Source organism: Pan troglodytes, chromosome 5 (assembly GCF_028858775.2).
Source record: "Pan troglodytes isolate AG18354 chromosome 5, NHGRI_mPanTro3-v2.0_pri, whole genome shotgun sequence".
Lineage (NCBI taxonomy): Eukaryota > Metazoa > Chordata > Mammalia > Primates > Hominidae > Pan > Pan troglodytes.
In genome coordinates, this window is record NC_072403.2 from 20,330,129 (window position 1) to 20,349,250 (window position 19,122).

At 42.6% G+C, this 19,122-nt stretch overlaps 1 long non-coding RNA gene across 1 annotated transcript; it reads right to left on the reverse strand.

The window, feature by feature from the left end:
• Positions 1–14,152: 14,152 nt before the first annotated feature.
• Positions 14,153–17,055, reverse strand: LOC134810235 (uncharacterized). The gene is made up of 5 exons (XR_010157835.1): positions 16,852–17,055; positions 16,255–16,387; positions 15,362–15,440; positions 14,883–14,964; positions 14,153–14,566 (listed from the first exon to the last, which is right to left on the reverse strand). It is a non-coding gene; the product is annotated as an uncharacterized LOC134810235 (long non-coding RNA).
• Between the last annotated feature and the right edge of the window lie 2,067 nt (positions 17,056–19,122).

Here is a 19,122-nt window from a genome sequence, read left to right on the forward strand (position 1 = left end):
CTGATCAATATGTGTGTGTGTGTGAGAGAGAGAGAGAGAGAGAGAGAGAGAGAGAGAGAAGAGGTTTATCTTAAGACATTGGCTCACATGACTATGGGAACCGGCAAGTCTGAAATCTATAGGACAGCCAGGCAGTCGGGAAATTCCAGCAAGAATTGATATTTTAGTCTTGAGTCCCAAAGTCCAAAGGCAGTCTGGAGGCAGAATTCCTTCCTCTTCAGCGTGCCCCAGTCTTTTCTATCAAGACCTTCAACTGATTGGATGAAGGCTACCCAGGTTATGAGGTGAAGAGTGCTGACATATGTCATCCCAGAATATGCCTCTTTGGCATATGGATTATTTTGGGCTAGAGGCCACTGAGAATCAGCAGACACAGAAAAAAACTCTAAAAACAGGTCACACGTTTTCCTTTTGTAAAGGAAATTTCCTTTTGTGAAAGGCGTCCCCTTCTGTACCAGAAAGAGGAAGACTCTTAACAATGGTCATTAATGGTGAAGGCACTGATTTAAATCTGCGTAACAAGCCTTAATAAACAACACTTGCTCATCATACTGTTCCTGGTCACCTTCCCATAACTATCCTCTTTCCCCTGAAGCCCTAACCCCCTTTTCCTTTGTTTTCGCCTAAGATGGTATACAAGCCCAGGCTCTAACTACCCCTTTGAGTTCCTCATCCCTGAGTGCTTCCGTGTGTATGTGCGATGCACAGGTTGATAAACATCTGTTTGTTTTCTCCTTGCTAATCTGTCTTTTGTCAGTCTTATTTATAGAGCCTCAGCTGGAGAACCTAAGAAGAGTAGAGAACAAAGATTTTTTTCTGTCTCCTGGAGTAGATAACCTACTTTACTCAAAGTGTCTGATTTGAAGTTAATCACATCTGAAAAAATATCTTCACAGCAGCATCTAGACAAGTGTTTGCCAAACAACTAGGCACCATAGCCTAGACAAGATGACACATAAAATTAACTGTTGTCTCTCATGAACTCCAGTTTTAGTGTTTTACCAAATTCCTTCCTGATAAAGTCAGTGGTGGTGGAAGGTATCACTTCACATTAAAATTAAGAAAGACAGAAAAATCTAAGCATTTTTGGTATGGTTTTAATTATTTTCAAAGAATTACACAAGGAATACATGATTATAGCCAAAAATTTATGCTACATTGCTTAAAAAAACAATTTAATTATAATACCACAATTCTAAAGTAATTGCTGTTATTTTCTTTACATGCAATATTCCCATTATTTTCTTATAATAGGGTCCTACATAGGGGAGAAAAAAGCTCTTCCTTCACCCATGTTAAGCTTTCAGATGAGGCCCTATAAATTAGACTGGCAAAAGACAGACTAGCAAGAGAAAAACAAACCGACTTATTAACATGCATATTATGCTTACATATGGGAGCACCCAAAGATGAGTAAACCAAAGGCATGGTTAGAGGGCTTATATACTGTCTTAGGCTAAAACCAGGAAAAGGGAGGGAGAGACCTAGGAAATGTATGGTAAACAAGGATTGTTTATTGAATTTTGTTATGCAGAATTAAGTCAGTGCCTTCTCCATTAATGAGAGTTGTTAAAAGTCCTCCTCTTTCTGGTACAGGTAAGGGAGACATCCTTTACAATTTTAAAAGGAAAACTTTTGACCTGTTTCTAGAGTTTTTCCTGTGTCTGCTGATTCTCAATGGCCTCTAGCTTAAAATAATCCATATGCCAAAGAGGCATATTTTGGGGTGGCATATCTGGCACCACCCTTCACCTACTCTACCTAATATTGTAGAACTTGCTTTTTGTACTTGATCACACACTGGGTGAATTATTTCAAGATAATATATATTCTTCTACTACAACAGCATTCTTAATTGTCATCATATATTCTATTGTGTAAATATACCATCATTTACCTAACAAATCCTTTATGACTAGACATTTAAAACATTCCAAATTTATCCCCATTATACACAAGTCTACAATAAATGTCTTTGGTCATTTGTCTAAATAGTCTTTGTTCATTCATCTATTTATTTCTCTCTGATAAATTCCAGAAAGGGGATTACTAGGTCAACAAGTGTGCACATTTTCAAGAAGCTTTTGATACATCTTGACAAGCTGCTCTTTAGGAAAATACACCAATTAATAAAAGTACTATTGTTTTAATAGCATGTGTTTATCAGCTTATGTTACTTCTATATAATAATAAATACCTCTGAATCCTCTATTTTCAGAATTAAGCTTGCAAGAAAAATTCTTCACAAAAATACAAGTCTGAAGTACTAAGAAAAAGAAAAACTGTTTTAATCTTACCCTTTGGCTTTTAAGAAAATTCTCATTTTAGCATTTTTTAAAAATTAAATATATTTCCCTCCATTGATGCACCATTCTACTACAAATTTGATACTGCATTATCTAAGAGTAAGGTGATTTAAGAGACAGATGACTTAAGAATACATGTATGTGTATAAAAAAAGTAATGATGCTTAGTATTTGAGGATTGGCAGGCTGGGTGAAATGAAGGCTAGGTGAGGATAACCAGATTTTCCAGTTCCAGAATTCATAAATTGAATACTTTTATAGTAGGAATATACTCTCCACAATCACCCATACTGTGGCCTTCCATCAAATCAGATCAGAGAAACCCTAGAGCCAGTCTTAATGCAAGTTAATAGACAGTAGGCTGATGCCCCCCTGAGTAGACATGGACCACAGGACTCTGAGTAGTTTGCTTAAATATATTCTTCAAGTGAAACAAAGAAGGACATGGGAAAGCCCACTAATAGGGAGTTATCTAGGAAAAGTAGGGTAAACAAGAGCAAGGTTGTTATGCAGATTTATGTGGGTGCCTTCTCCATTGATGAGTCGATTTAGTCATTCTTCCCTTCCTGGTACAGAGAGGGATGGAGATTACAAATGGAGATTTCCTTTATAGATGCAAATTTCCTCTGCAAAAGGGTAACTTATACTCCATTTTCAGTCCTGTGTCTGCAGCTTCTCGAAATAATCAGCTCAAAATAATCCTTATGCTAAAAAGGCATATTTTGGGGTGGCATATTCTGGTCTCCTACACTAGATATACTCATCAGCACCAAACGTCCTAGACACCACCAGCAGACATAACACACACTCACATGGCTAACTGGAAGAATCACCTTGACTTTGTCATGAAAGTCACAAAAGCAATTTTGTTAATGACTCAAGACCTTCGATCAATTACAGTCAGAGGTTCAATAAATGTTTGTTGCATTGAATTGCTCAACGTTAATTGTCTGTCTCATCCTCAGGTGTTCACATGAGGGGCACTTTGCAAGCATAAAGGGGATTGACAAAGTGACATTTTTATTCATGTGCACCTAACAAGACGGAAACCAGAGGAAGCAGAATGAGAAGTGTGGTTAGGCACCAACTTTCTTAATGTTTATCAGGGGCCGAAGAGGTGGATGGGAAAGAAAGGATCGATGCATCAGAGCACAGGATTAATGCAACGTATTAAGTGCAACCCTGTCATCTAAGTGCAGCCCTATCTGCCTCTCCAGTAACAGCAACCACACACATTTCCTAGGAGCCAGGAACAGTAACAGCACACAAAAATTCCAACCAGGATTAAACTGGAGGTGAAGTCACTGCTGCCCCATGATGCCTCACTTCTGAGCTGTCACTGCACACCTCTTTACTGACTCCAACATGCCAATTAAAAAGCCTGGCTTGCAGCGGGACAATAGGCTAGAACGTGGGTTTGATTCTTTTCCATCTGAACAAAAGCAATGTCTTTGCTCCTCGAGCTCCAGGGACTGTGAGGCAGGGGAGCCCTTTTGAATGGTCCCTGCCACCACACACTTCCCAACTATCGACACCGGCTAGATAGGTAACAAAAGGGGAGTCAGTGGTAATGAATCAGAATTTGCAGAGTTTAGCTGCTATGGGTGTGGGAGGGCCCCCAGAGAACGGCCAACAGACCCGATCCATTTGTATCACTTGTTAACCAAAATTGTCAGTGACTTTGGAACAATTATTGCCTTCCTGAAACCAAAACCTGCACAGCACAATAACTCTTGAGCCTTCCTTCTCTGCATTAATAATCATGTTCATGGTGCTTTACTTAGCAGGTTACAATGTTAGCTGACTCTCAGGCTCTCTGCAGTGAACAAATTAAAGAGGCTTGCTCTGTTCCATGAAAATACTCCAGCTCAGCCTATTCATTTTCCTAAATGCTTCTCCACTTCAAATTGGCATTCCAGCCATGTGGCATATATTTTTTAAAAGCCATCGTAGAGGTCAATAATGTTAAACCCTTACCCATGACAATAATTTACTCTCATCGACTGTGTACATACACAGAGAAGATATACACACATAGTGTGTATGCTCATACTCTGATCCCTTTGGTGTCTCTCAGCATTGTGGACTCTCTCTTCCTATTGTGTTTCAGTCTTTTTTTTAAATGGCGGTCTCTTTCTCCTGCAAAGAGAGATTACAAATACAATCCTAGAATTGTAAATAGAACGGTGGCTGCCTTTTGTTCGGCTTCCTGTCCAAGTTGTTACAACCTTTGTCATGGTAATGAGCCATCAGAATTTCATAGCCTGAATACCCTCTCCACTCTTCCAGTTTATTGTGTGCCTAAATTTGGATGAGTTTATGGTCTCCATCAGTGCTGCCCGTGGATAAAGACAGCTGGAAAAGTTGACCCGCTTTAAGACGACCAAAGGTTCTTCATGGAAGTAAAAGGTTTACTGGCAACACAGGAAATCCTGAGAGCACTGTCTGGAAATTGGACAGGGTAATATTCACCTGCCAAGGTTTTCCATCAGGTCTTGAAAAAGGTCGGTGGGTTTCCCACCCTACTTAACTTTTCCCCAGTTGTGACAGAGTAGCTTTTCTCTTTCATTCAAGGGATGTGTGTTGAAAATCTGTTCTGTACTAGGCAGTGGATGCACTGAGGAGAAAAAATAGGGCAGGCCAGGAGCACCGAGGCACAGCTGAATACGTATTTATGCCAGTGCAAAGAAACAGAAAACTGGGTTCATCTTCATACTTAACTTCATATGACTCAGATCAAATTTCCTCAGTGAGAGCCCATTTACAATAGCCATTACGCTGATAAACATGCCACCGGCTTCCCTAGTGAATACCCAACGAATACCCATTTCTGAACTTGCTCGATAAGAACACGGCTGAAGGTAGATTCCTCCAAGGTAAATTCCTATTACTGTCACTTAGGTTGTGGCTTTAGGTAACTAATATGTATGTGACATCACATTATCTACGCTAAAGTACTTTAAAGCAAATGACAGATGTTGTAACAGTTTACAAGATGACCCATCTATATTTGATTACTGACAGGCATGAATAATTTACTTCAATATTTCATCAAAATTGTGCCCTGTTAATTAGATGGAGGGTTTTTGTGACAAAGCACAAACTGCTGGGGTGGGTGGCCTGTGAGGGTGTAGAACATAAAAGGGCTTTTTATTCCCCCAGCAGATGGGGCCCCCCAAGGATAAAAGAGACTTGAGAGCCACTTAAATTGGCCTCAGGACCCTCAGTGTTGAAGCTAAGTGCTGGCTGTGATTAAATTTATGTAAAGCACCCAGCACAGTGCCCGGCACCCAGCAGCTGCCGAGAGCTATTAGGATTTTTTTCCCCCAAGTGTTGGGTGTGTGTGGTTAGAAACTTAGTGCCATTTCCAAGCAGGTGTGACTTTTAGTTAAGTGACTTCCTGAGTTTGTATGAGAAATCATTGGTGAAACCCAGAATAGAACTCAGAGTCTTTGCATTCGATTTCCAATCCCATCCCTCTTCTCACTGGGTTGCCTGCCCTCCTTCTGCACGGGCACCTTTGCCAAGAGAGAATGAGATTCTCAAAGCAACTAAAGTGCTCTGGTAGTTTTCAAATGGCCAGTTCTGTCCTCCTCTCAAAATATACCTTGCTCTTGTATTTCCAGTTTCAAAGTAGCAAAATGCAAAGTCCTGTCTTCCTTCCTTCCTTCCTTCCTTCCTTCCTTCCTTCCTCCCTTTCTTCCTTTCCTTTTTCCTTCCTTCCTTCCTTCCTTCCTTCCTTCCTTCCTTCCTTCCTTCCTTCCTTCCTTCCTTCCTTCCTTCTCTCCCTCCTTACATCCCTCTACAAGTATCAGGCCGTGGGGAGCGGGAAAGGAAAGAAAGAAAAGGAAAAAAGACTGTCAAGTGTTTTTTATCATGCAGATGTATGCTGGGGGCATAGAAGTGGCAGGGATTGGAGACTATAGCAGAAGGAGCCCAGGCTCATCTGCTGCTAAAAATAATAAAATTCTAACTTTAGAAAATGTTGGAATATGGCTGGCGTGGCATTGTTTTTGTTGCCTTAGGAAGATACCCTCACTTGACCAGACGATTAAGAAACCTGAAAACTGCGTGTTACTAAACCAAACTTTGGGTCACCCACTCAGTGAACAGAAAAAGCCAAAAGCCAAAAACGAACACCACTGGTATTTGCAGTGAAAGAGAGGCATGTATTTCAGGGTGCCAAGCAAGGAGAACTGGGCAGCTAACACTTAGGACTCAAACTCCCAGACGGATGACAAGCAAGGGTTTTTACAATTGCAACTTCTGCTTTCCTGAAATGTACTTTGAAATGGACATTTAAAGGCATTAAATGTATAGTTGCAGTCGTAACCAAGACAAGGAAGGGTTGCATGCAGCCAATACAAGGAATTGTAAACCAAAACAAGGAAGTTACCCATCGGTTTGGCCCTTCGTAGGGGGACATCTTGAAGCAGAGGCTTACAGGTCAGAGGTGGATTCAGAGATTCTTTGATTTGCAATTGGTTAAGGAAGGAAAGCTTTGTCTAAAAACTTGGGGTTAGCAGAAAGCGATGTTTAGTTTTGGCCTGAGGGTGTGACTTTCTCCAGGCACCTCAGGAGGAAATTTAGAACAAAGAACATCAGTTAGAGTTCAGTCCTCAGTGCCCCCTTATCTGAGGTCTATGTGACAGTGGTCAACATTGTCTATCTGGTGGGGCTCCTGTTTCTGAAAAATAGCTCAAGGATACGTCAAGATAATATCTTTTAGTTTCTATAGGGAAGCAAACATCTTGTGACTCTGGCTTACTTGGTGGCTATTGTTTAAGTTGCTATTATCTTCCTGCTTAGCAGGTTATTCATTTACTTCCTTAATTGCTGGTTGTAGGGTTAGCTAGGTGCCTGGAATTTCCCTTGAAGGGACTCAAAATTTTCCCTTTGTTTTTTGCTAGGTGGGGAGGTGTAGCTTGGAAGGCTCCTGAGAGGGGTTCCTGCTGTTTCATACACTTTCTCTGACCAGGCTTTCCTGAACTGGGGATAAATAGCGCATCTGCAAACACAGTGATGCCACCAGGTCAAGGTCAACACTGATATCTCAATGGCTACTAGGCCCATGTCTAACAATTCCTCATGCTTTACCCTGGCCCGTAAGCTAAAAATGTTAGGCAAAACATTGCCCATTCTCCTGCCTGTCCTCTTCCTTCTCTGGTCTGCTCCCCTCTCTGTGGAGAGGAAACTCCTGATTTGCTGAGAAGTTTCTCAAAAGCTACAGTGCAAATCACCCTAATTGTTTGCTAGATGAACAATGATCACTCTAACCTCCTAATTAACATTGTTAAAATCTGCTAACAAAGGACATTTAACAATATCTTAATTAGGAAGGATTTCCAATTTGTGATATGGAGCATGTTAGACAAACAGAGCACAATTCTCCCTTTGTTCCTGGGCTCGGTAGCCAGAGAGATTACAAGATATGACACAACATGTTCTGCGTTTGCCATTTATCATTCTATATCCTTTACACATTTGCACTACATAATTAGTATCTTGGCTAATTTTACCTGTGTTATTGTTTGCACTGTAATTTGGAGAGAATAGAGTGGGTGATACGGGTGATTTAGATTGGGGCAGGCATCTGGTTCTCCAGTTCTCCCTCCCACTGACTGCAGCTCCCAAATGCCTGCTGGAAAATACCCCAGCTAGCAGAGAAAGCAAACTTCTTGGGGTCTCCAGTTGCAGATAATGGGGTATAAAATGAATAGCCTTTTGGGTCATTCCAAATAAATATGCAGATGACTAACCCCCATTCCTTTTCCAAGCTCTTACAGCTTATTTTAAAAGCTCCTATTATCTATCACTTAATTATTAAAAAGTGTCTACTCTGTTTTCATAAATTATCTATGTGTTGGAGATATTGGCATATGAGAGAGTCGTGGGGAAAAGGGAGGTTCCAAAGCCAATTATCCCAGCTGAGAAGGTTTTAGAATATAATGGGATCCCTGAATTATTTTATACCAGACCTTTAAGGATGTGTGTGTGTTTGGTTAGGGTGAATGGGAGGAGGTGGTAGGGGACAGGAAGGGTTAGGATTTGTAATAATCCCTAAGTCATTATTCTCATCTATTTTTTGAGGACATTCTTATTGTTGGGCCATTTTCTATGTGTCTTAATTTCTTTATGCTGAAGACAGAATAAATCTTTGAAAGAAATTAACATTGTATGTTATTTGGAATTGCCATTTAAATAAACTACATTATCTAAACTAAATGAGAAAACGTAAGAAAAATACACTATAGCAAGCTTGGTACATAGTTAATACTAAATCAATTGTAGCTATAATAAACTGTGTTATAGAGCTATATAGAATATATGATGACAGATGCATTACACTGTCAATGGTGCTATATATAATACATAGTATATTGCATATGTAAGGATGGGAGAGGCTTTCCCTCTACCCTCCTAGGTTTGACAGCTAGGCCTAGGAAATAAATTGACGACAGACAGATTAACAGGAAGACAGGTATACACAGAAACATCACAGGAAAAAAGCGACTACCTAAAAAGACAGTGAGATTTGGGAGTTTATATCCCATCCTCATAGGGGAAGGTGTGTAGAGTGGTGGTGTGGGTGACGTTGGGGAGAGGAAATGATTTTTAGGAAGATGCATGGGCCCTTAGAAGAATAAATGGGATGTGGTCCCAGCTACTCGGGAGGCTGAGGCAGGAGAATGACGGGAACCCGGGAGGCGGAACTTGCAGTGAGCGGAGATCGCGCCACTGCACTCCAGCCTGGGCGACAGAGCAAGACTCCGTCTCAAAAAAAAAAAAAAAAAAGAAGAAGAAATGGGAGATATGATAGTCGGTGACAAAGTTCATCTGGGGGTATATCCTCCCCCTTTTCGTGCTGCTAAAAAACTACCACAGGTAGGGTAATTTATAGAGAACAGAAATTTATTTCTGACAGCTGTGGATGCTGAAGAGTCTAAGTTCAAGGGCCGGCATCTGGTGTTTGGAGAGGGCCTTCTTGCTGCCTCCTCACATGGCAGAAGAGGGAAAGGCAAGAGAGTCAAACTCCTTCCATCCAGACTTTTTATAAGGGCATTAATTCACCAGGGAGGAGCCCTCATGGCCCACTCACCTCCCAAAGGCCCCACCTCTTCATACCATTGCATTGGCAACACCTGGATTTTGGCCTGGACACATTCAAACCACAGTGAGGCAATGTGGACTTCTAATCTCCTCTCCTGTGATAAGAGTTAATCTTCCTGGTTGATGGAACTCACCAGGATGGTGGTGGGGAACAATTGAGTTCCTTTTGGAGGTTCTGTCTTTAGGCCGATAAGGGAAGTTCAGAGAAAGTGTTTCCTTGGATTTGCTGTTTTCAAGCGCCTTCAGCTTAAAATAATCAATGTACCAAAGCAGTCTATTCTGGGGTGGCATGTCTTGAACACCTTCACATTTAATATGTAATCTAATAAGATGCTCAGAGGCAATTTCTAGTCTCTGGTCTGAGCTGCTACGTGGTTTCTTCCCTGAAGACATCGGAGAATAAGACAAAGGGGCAACTTCCTCCTTTCAACTTGCCGGGCACAACCACCAAGAACTGTAAAGTGAGATAGAAACCAGAAGAAAACCAAGCAAAAACCACTTTTCAATTGGAAACTGTGGTCTGACTATATCAAAAAGCTGACAATCTTGAATGGACATCTATCCCTTCTCTCCCCTCCACCCCTCAAAACACCAGGGCATGTCAGTGTGGTCCCCTTACCCTGGAAAGGGTGGGCTGCACTGATAAGGAGGCCACAGAGGGGTTGCTGGTGGAGATAAAGAAGCATGGTGAATAGGCCTTTTTCTTTCACAACTTCTCACATCTGCTAAATGAAAGAAAATTATTCAGAGACTTGTTAAAGGCAGTAAGGAAGACTTTATTCAATGTTAAGAATAACGCTTAAAATTCTAAGGAAATTGAACACTTGAACAAAGGATTTTTAGTAAAGCAATTTTATTTTTGCGCAGAGGGGTGCCTCCTTGGCCAGTTGTCATGAGAGCACACCTGAACAAAGAGGCACAAGAGCCTTTATTTTTGATACAATTCTTGCCCCTGTACCCTTTCCCCATTGGCCGGGGTCGGGTCATACAATCTAAACTAATTTCGGTTGGCTAAACATTTGATATTTTCTAGATAGGGTGGGCACGTAAAAGAAAGTGGAGGGGAAGGGGAAGGGGAAGGGGTGTCTGTAATGAGCCAGAAAGTTAGTTGTTTTTTTTTTAATAAGGAAAGGAATGTGAGCTGGTACTGATAATGCTTGACACTGTGGCATGCCTGGGCATTTAACAAAGGCAAGAAGGAAAAAAGGAGAAAAATGTGGGGGGGGATTATGAATTAAAGAATAAAAGATTGATCAGATTATTTGAAGAGAAACCTCATCATATCCCACATTCAAGAAGGGGACTACTGTAAAGGGGTCTTGCAGTATGGGAGAGAGACTGGGCTCAACTCTGAAAAATGGGGATTTATTTATAGCCAAGGAGCATAGGAGTGGGATGGGGAGTGGATGGAAAACATGAAGAAGAGACATCCAAGGTAGGGGGAGTTTTGCTAAACTGACCTAATAGGATTCTTGCTGAAGACAGGCCAAGGTGATCAGATATCACTGGGGGATAATGGAAGATGAGGAATTTGGTCAGCTATAGAGGGTGATCTGACATTGAGAGTGAAGAATTCTCTCTAAACCGACAAGAGTTTTGCTTTTGCTAAAACTGGGTGATGCAAGCCCAACGAGGACAGATATTGAATGTCAATGTCTAGAGGGCTTAGAGAAGCCTGACTAAAGTTTGGTTAAGATCAGAGTCTTTGGCCGGGCACAGTGGTTTACGCCTGTAATCCCAGCACTTTTGGAGGCCGAGGCAGGTGGATCATGAGGTCAGGAGATCGAGACCATCCTGGCTAACACGGTGAAACCCTGTCTCTACTAAAAATACAAAAAATTAGCAGGGCGAGGTGGCGGGCGCCTGTAGTCCCAGCTACTCGGGAGGCTGAGGCAGGAGAATGGCATGAACCTGTGAGGCGGAGCTCGCAGTGAGCCAAGGTCGCGACACTGCACTCCAGCCTTGGTGACAGTGAGACTCTGTCTCAGAAAAAAAAAAAAAAGATCAGAGTCTTTGTCACATCATTCCCTCCCCTCTATCTCTGTTACCTCTGAAGACAAACATGCAAATACCAAGTTGACCTAATGTAATACTATTGGGCCATATGTAGGTAATCTTAACATTTTAGAGTTGGAAGAGGACTTTGAAACCACTCACTGCCTTATCTGACAAATTAAGAAACGGGGGTGGGGGTTCCTAGAGGCAAGGTGACTGCGAGATGGAGCAGGGACCCCTCTTAGAGGCCTCCAGAGAAATAAAGGAAAAATCTTGAGTTTTTTTCAAGGAAAATTCCAGGCACCTACCTAGCCTTGAGAAGTTAATGAACATCCTTATAAGCAAGAAGATAGTAATAATTTAAGCAATAGTGTCTCAAGCAAGTTAGAGTCACAAGGTGATTTGGTTCCTCGAAGAAAATAAATGATCATATCTTAGCATATGTTATTGAGTCGCTTTTCAGAAACCCAGACCCCCATCAGGTGGAAAATGCCAACTGCTGTCACATAGAGCTCAGATAATGGGGCAGTGAGGACTGACCAGTGTTTTTTGTTCTAAATTTCTTCCTGACGGGCTTCAAGAGAGTCGCACCCTCAGGCCAAACCCTTAATTAACATTGCTTCCTACCGACCCTAAGTTTTTAGACAAAGCCTTGCTCCCTTCACCAATTGCAAATCAAAGAATCTCTGAATCCACCTATGACCTATAAGCCCTGTCTTCAAGATATCCTGCCTTTTTGGGCCAAACCAATGTTTAACCTCTACGTATTGATTTACTATTTTGCCTGTAACTTCTGCTTTCCTGAAATGTACCCCTGCCCTTGAAAACTCTTGCTTGTAAACCACTGGGGAGTTTGGATCTTAAGTGTGAGCTGCCCAATCTTCCTTGCTTGGAACTCTGCAATAAATGCCTCACTTTCTTTTGCTGCAAACTTCAGTGTCAGTGTTTGGCTTTTTTTTTTTTTTGCATGTTGGGTAAGTGGACCCAAGTTCAGTTCAGTAACAACTGCCTAAGATCCTGTAACTGCCTGATGGGTTCATTTTACCCGCTGCCCAGATTAAGCTTATTTATCAGGACTGGGGAATTCTAATAGAGAAAGAGTTTAAGTCAGGTAGAGCTGGCTAACTGGGAGACTGGAGTTTTATTATTACTCAAATCAACCTCCCTGAAAATTCAGAGGCTAGGGTTTTGTTTGTTTTGTTTTGTTTTTTTGGGGATGGAATTTCACTCCTGTTGCCCAGGCTGGAGTGCAGTGGCACGATCTTGGCTCACTGCAACCTCCGCCTCCCAGGTTCAAGTGATTCTCCTGCCTCAGACTCCCAAATAGTTGGGATTACAGGCGCCTGCCACCACACCCAGCTAATTTTTGTATTTTTAGTAGAGATGGTGTTTCACCATGTTGGCAAGCCTGGTCTCGAACTCCCAACTTCAGGTGATCCACCTGCCTTGGCCTCCCAAAGTGCTGGGATTACAGCCATGAGCCACAGCACCCAGCCGAGGCTAGTGTTTTTTAAAGATAGTTTGGCAGGCAGGGGGCGAGGGAATGGGGAGTGCTGATTGGTTGGGTCAGAGATGAAATCACAGAGGGTCAAATCAGGTTCTTCTTGCTATCTTCTGTTCCTGGATAGGATCGCAGAACTGGTTGACCCAGATTACCGGTCTGGGTGGTGCCAGCTGGTCCATCAGAATGCAGGGTCTGAAAAATATCTTGAACACCAATCTTAGGTTTTACAATAGTGATGTTATTCATAAGAGTGCCTGGGGAGGTTAGGAATCTTGTGGCCTCTGGCTGCATGACTCCTGAGCCATAATTTCTAATCTTGTGGCAAATTTGTTGGTTTTACAAAAATGGTCTGTTTCCCAAGCAAAGAGGGGGTTCATTTCAGGGAAAGGGCTGTTATCATAGTTGTTTCAAAGTTAAGCTATAAATGAAATTCTTCCCAAAGTTAGTTCAGCCTATGCCCCAAAATGAACAAGGGCAGCTTGGAGGTTATGAGCAAGATGGAGTTGGTCAGGTCAGATCTCTTTAACTGACATAATTTTCCTATGTCAGATTTTTCTCACCGTCATAATTTTTGCAAAGGTGGTGTCAATCCCAGCATGTTAACGGGAGAGTAAGGGCAGAAAGCCTTGGAGCCTGATGATCCCAGAGTCTGCTCTCCCTGAAGGTAACATCCAAACACAGTTTTTATTTCAAAGAGAGAACAGGGGAAAAAGATGGTAGAAGGAAGGAGCATGAAGATCTCTTATACCTCAAACTCATCAAGCTTAGTCAATTCCTGCTCATTTCTGAAAGGGTGGAAACATTGAAATGATAGATTCCTGTTGAAGGTAAGAGGAAAAAAGAGTGAGAGGAAGAGAAAGAAATGATTTAAATTGACATGCTTTGTCATGATTGCTTGCAAAGACAATCACTTTTTGATGATACTGCAGCCTTATCAGGAAAAGTAATTTATAGATACCATTTCAAATGGGAGGGGAGAAATCCTACAAAACCTAACAGCACACAAATGCAGAAGGAAATATTGCTTAGAAAAAAAAAAAAACCAACAAAACAATAAACTTCTCCTGTACTTTATATGTTGAAAAGGTTTGACTGTAAATCCTGACTTTGACATTCATTCCAGATCCATTTTAGAGGCAGCTCACAGACTCAACAGGGCGAGAGAAAACACTAAATCATAATTACCTCATAAAAGCCAAGCTTGTTTCTCTGAATGCTTGAGAACTGGCATAGCTTCTCAAAATATCATAAATTTATTGTGTTCTCTCCTGTTTTACTTAACAGCCAATGAATGTTACTGTTTAAAAGAATTAAAGCCAGGGCTTCGAAGGGGGTGAGAATGGAGGAAAATATTATAAAAGTCTTTAAACCTTGGCTAGCATGTAGATACTGTGTGTAGATTCAGCCCTCATTATGAAACGGCTCATTAAAAGACTCAGCTGAAGGAAAATCCTGCCATGATCCATACCCATTGATATGATCTTGTTCTTATTAGCATCCTCAAAAGGAAAACAGTTTTCAACACAATCTTGAGTTGGTTTTAATGTCCTATAGGATGACACCAGAGGTGACGGCAGGAGGGCTTGCTCCTCTCTGGGAAGCTCTTCTGCAAGTGAAGGATCTGGGCCACTGGTACAGCCAGTGCCATTATCTGGAGCAGCAGAATGGATCAAAACAAGGCAGACACACAATGCCCCCCACACCCCCACGGGGTCCTGAAGCCCCCAGTCGCTCTGCATTCTGACATGGCCCTATGAGTTTGTCATACATTCCAAATGAAGACAAGACAATCCACATTTGTTCCAAGAGTTCACCTGCAACTTGTCATTCTCCTGAAGAGAGTCCCATAAATTGTCACCATAAATTCTCAGCAAAGACTGAAGCAGGTGGGTTTGGGGATTCCTGGGCAGGGCACAAACATGAGCATGAAATGATACAGAATCAGGTGTGTTCAGGTCCCAACTTACCTCTTGTGTGGCCTTGCGCAAGGCACACTGTTTGGACCTCAGTTCTTGGCTCTGGAAAATGAAGTCAGTGACCATCCATGACCTAAGTGGAAAGCCATTCTAAAATTACTTAGAATGCTACTTTTGTTTTATATAAATCTCTCTTTACTATTGTATCAGGGTGACAAGGAGTAATGCTTGGGCACTAGGATACATATCCCAACAACTGGAAAGGCAGTGTGGCCATTAGGACAGATGACAGCCTGCAACAGATGAAGGCCCAGTATGGCTGGCCCAGTGTGAGCTGGCTGAATGTCCATCCTGGCCCCTGATGACTGTGAAGATAGCCCTGAGCAGAGGCTTTGGAAGAGAGAGGAAAGCAAGATGATGCAGACAGCCAGGAGATGGCCAAGAGGAAGGTGAGCATCTGAAACTGGACTTAAAGAGAGAGCTGAACTGGACTTGAGCAGAAGGAGCATGTGCTTTGGAGCCAGACTCACCTGGCTCAGATCACATCTCGGTGCCGAATATATGGCTTGAGGCAAGTTACTCAATTTCTCTCAGCCTCTATTTTCCCACCTGTAAAATGGAGATAAAATGAAGTGTCATCTATGAGACAAAACTAAACATGAGGCAAGATATAGCAGGTGTCAAAATTTATTTTTTTTCTTTTTGAGACAGGGTCTTGTTCTATCACCTAGGCTGCAGTGCAGTGGCATGATCTCGGCTCACTGCAACCTCTGTCTCCTGGGCTTAAGCAATCCTCCCACCTTAACCTCCCAAGTAGCTGGGACTACATGCGTGAGCCACCACACCCGGCTAATTTTTATATTTTTTGTGGAGATGGGGTTTTGCCATGCTGGCCAGGCTGGTCTTGAACTCCTGAGCTCAAGCAATCTGCCCTCCTTGACCCCCCAAAGTGCTGGGATTACAGGCCTGAGTTATCATGCCCAGACAAAATTTATTCCTGATAATTCTTCAAAATGTTTATAAAGTTTCTCTCCTAAATCATCTCCCAGTGGGTATATATGGCCAGCTTTTCTTCCACAGTGAAACAGATCAAATTCTTGGCCTCAGTTTACAGGCCAATTTGGATGAAAAAAAATTAAGATTGTAAATTGAATCATCAGAATCATTCTGGTGTTGTGAGATGTTCACACCATGGGAAGCATCCCGGGAACAGAGATAGTTTGAGGGAACTCACATCTTGTGCATTCTTTGGGTCTAAGTTCACTGAGTGGAATTGGGAGCAAAATCACTTGTGCAAATTATACTAAATTCATCCTCTAGGTCCTCTTCCTCCATCCCTCTCTCTTGGTCAAGTATGCACAGTTGATTTTGTCTAGGTTGAATAAGCCAAATGTGTGCAACTCCATTGTAATTGTAGACATACCTTGCATGCTTGTCGTGAAGAGTAGGAGAGTTAGTGCATGTGAAGTATACAGTGTAAGACTTGATATGTACTCAGTCAATTCATGTTACCATTGTCCCCCCTCACACTTGGAAGGCTCTATTTGTGACCACTCCTGGAGAGAATTAGACAGACACTCTATGACAACCTGACCCTCCTCTAACATCTTGATCCTTGAATAACCTTGAAGGTGGCAAGAAGTTAAAAAGGAGGAAGGAAGGAGGGAAGTTGAAAGAGGAGGAGAGGAAGAAAGAAGGAAGACCAGAGAATATCTGTGTCGGTGGATAGCATTTCAGTAATGATAATACTGATGCCTGGTATCGCTGGGGAGATGTGACAGCTTGAGTCTATGTGTACTACCAGCTAATATTAATGAATTATTTATCGATCATTTTCCTCACCAGGGACCAGGCATTGTACTATGGCTTTTCATGTGCGACAGAAAAAAAAAAATCAGTAATAACTGTTATTAGAAGACCATGAGCTCTATGGAGGAAAAAGGGAGAGTTTTATTTTCTATAAAAAACGATCTGCAGACTGGGGAGGCACAGCCTTCATCATAAGTGAAAGTGGGCTCACCAAGGAACAAAGGGAGGGTCTGGCTTAAATAGGGAAAGTTCTTGCCCTGGTTCTTGATCTGGCTTATTCATGCAAATGAAGGATTTAAACTTGTTCAGTTCTGATTGATCCAAACAGTGGAGCCCTGACTGGGCGGTTTCCAAGCCCAAACCCAGAAGTCTCTTGTCAGATGTTTCTTTCAAATGGCGTGTGTGTGTGTGTGTGTGTGTGTGTGTGTGTGTTGGGGCATGGTTCTGATTGCAGTTTATCTTGGCACTGACAACAGAAATTGGCTTGGCTTGATTGTAGAAGGGAGGTCCGGTGACACTTTTACATCTTTCTGAGCTCACAGAGTACATGACCACTCCCTCACCCAGCTATGGCTGCCTGGTTCTGTTTGAACCCTGAGCACCTCAGTTAGCCACAGGGAGTCCATTTCGTCTGTCAGCCAGGGGCATACTTTAAAATAACCCAGAGTCTCTTCCCCTTTCCATCTGCTCAAAAAGATTCTGTGCAGCTCTTTTGATCCTTGATTCTTTGCAGAATTGGAATATAGGGCAGAACTGGAACTTTGCATCTAAACTTGGAGGAAAACAGAGCTTGGAAGACCGACAAGTGAACAGTTGATAGTGTCCTGTTCTCCTGTTGTGTACACTGCCGAGGTACTAAGCATTAGTGTGGTGTTAGGACACATATTGGTTTTCATCCACAGTTCCTGGCTCGTAACTCCCATAGCCCTTGTTCCAGTCTTTTGTTGTAATGTTGGGTGGGGTTAGGCCTCAGGGGCAGCCCTCTAACCTCCTGCCCTCCTTTCACGCTATGTTCCCCCACCTTTCTGACTGTGGGTCTTAAGACTCTTCCATGAGAGGGTCTCACCTTATATCCTAGGGAAAGGAATGGTGACGTCATGAAGCTTCCAGAAAAACCCAAGAGGACAGGTTTCGGGGAGCTTCTGGAGAGCTGAACATGGGAAGGTTCCTGGAGGGTGGCGTCCCAGGGAGGGCATGGAAGCTCCGTCCCCCTTCTCCCATGCCTTGCCCTATGCATCTCCTCATCCATTTCTTTTGCAATATCTTCTATAATAGACCGGTAGATGTAATAGTGTTTCTAGGGTCTGTGAGCCACTCCAGCAAATCAATCAAATCCAAAAAGGGGGTCATGGGAACCCCAACCTGAAGCCGGTCCATCAGAAGTCCCAGAGAGGGCCACACTTGCGCCTTTTTGGGGGGCAGTTTTGGGGACTAAGCCCTCAATCTGTGGGATCTTACAGCATCTCCTGGTAGATGGTGTCAGAACTGAATTAGAGGACACACAGCTGGTGTCTGCTGCTTTGTTTGTGGGGGAAAAAAACCCATGCATTTGGTCATGGAAGTCTTCTGTGCTGATGATTGTAGTGGTGTGAGTGCAGAGGAAAATCACGGTTAGAGAAAGTTTTCCCTACACAAGTAGGCTAGGAATTCCTGTGTGCACCATCTCCATCACCTTTCCCATGAGTATGTCCCTATCACAGCCCCCTCTGGGATGATGTGGCCGCCTCCACTTTCGAGCTGCCGTGTGTCCCACAGCCACCAGCTACAGATTCCTTCTCTGATGATGAAGAAAAATGGTGACCTAGGGGGTGGTATTTGTGATAACCATCTGTGTCCAGAATTTTATACTGTTTCAGATGTTTATTGCAGCATATTAAGAAATTAGGACATCAGATGCACCTAAAGTTTTTTTTTTTAAATGGCCTGCCTTATTTCCACTGCCCATCCATAGACTTCTGGCACGGGAACAGCAGGCAGCTGGGAATCTCTATTTGGATAGCAGAAGAGGCAGAGGCAGGGGCAGGGCATAGAAGAGCATTCTACCCAAACCTAGGTAACAGCCCTGAGGTGTGGGTGCAATCTAAGTGACCATTCAACACACCTATCCAAAGTGACACCCCAGCCTTCTCCTCCCTACCCGCTATGACTCCCTGGGGAACTGCCTTCAGCCTCCACCATCTGGTGACGCTTGATGTTTCCTGAAATAACAGAGACTGTGAGTCTTCTGAGTTTATAACAATAGCTACCATTTCTCCCTGTCCTGGGCACTTAACAAGCGCTATCTCTAGTCCTTATAACTGCATGATCTAGAGGACCACCAAGGTCCATATCACCGTTCTACTGACTCTACCACACAAATCTCTCATGGTGCTTTGTAAAGGTCTATTCTTACTCTGTCTTCCTTGGAAATGAGAAATGTAGCACATCTCTGTTAAGAGACATTTTAGATTCCTGGAAAAAAAATTCACCTTTTTTGCTTTCT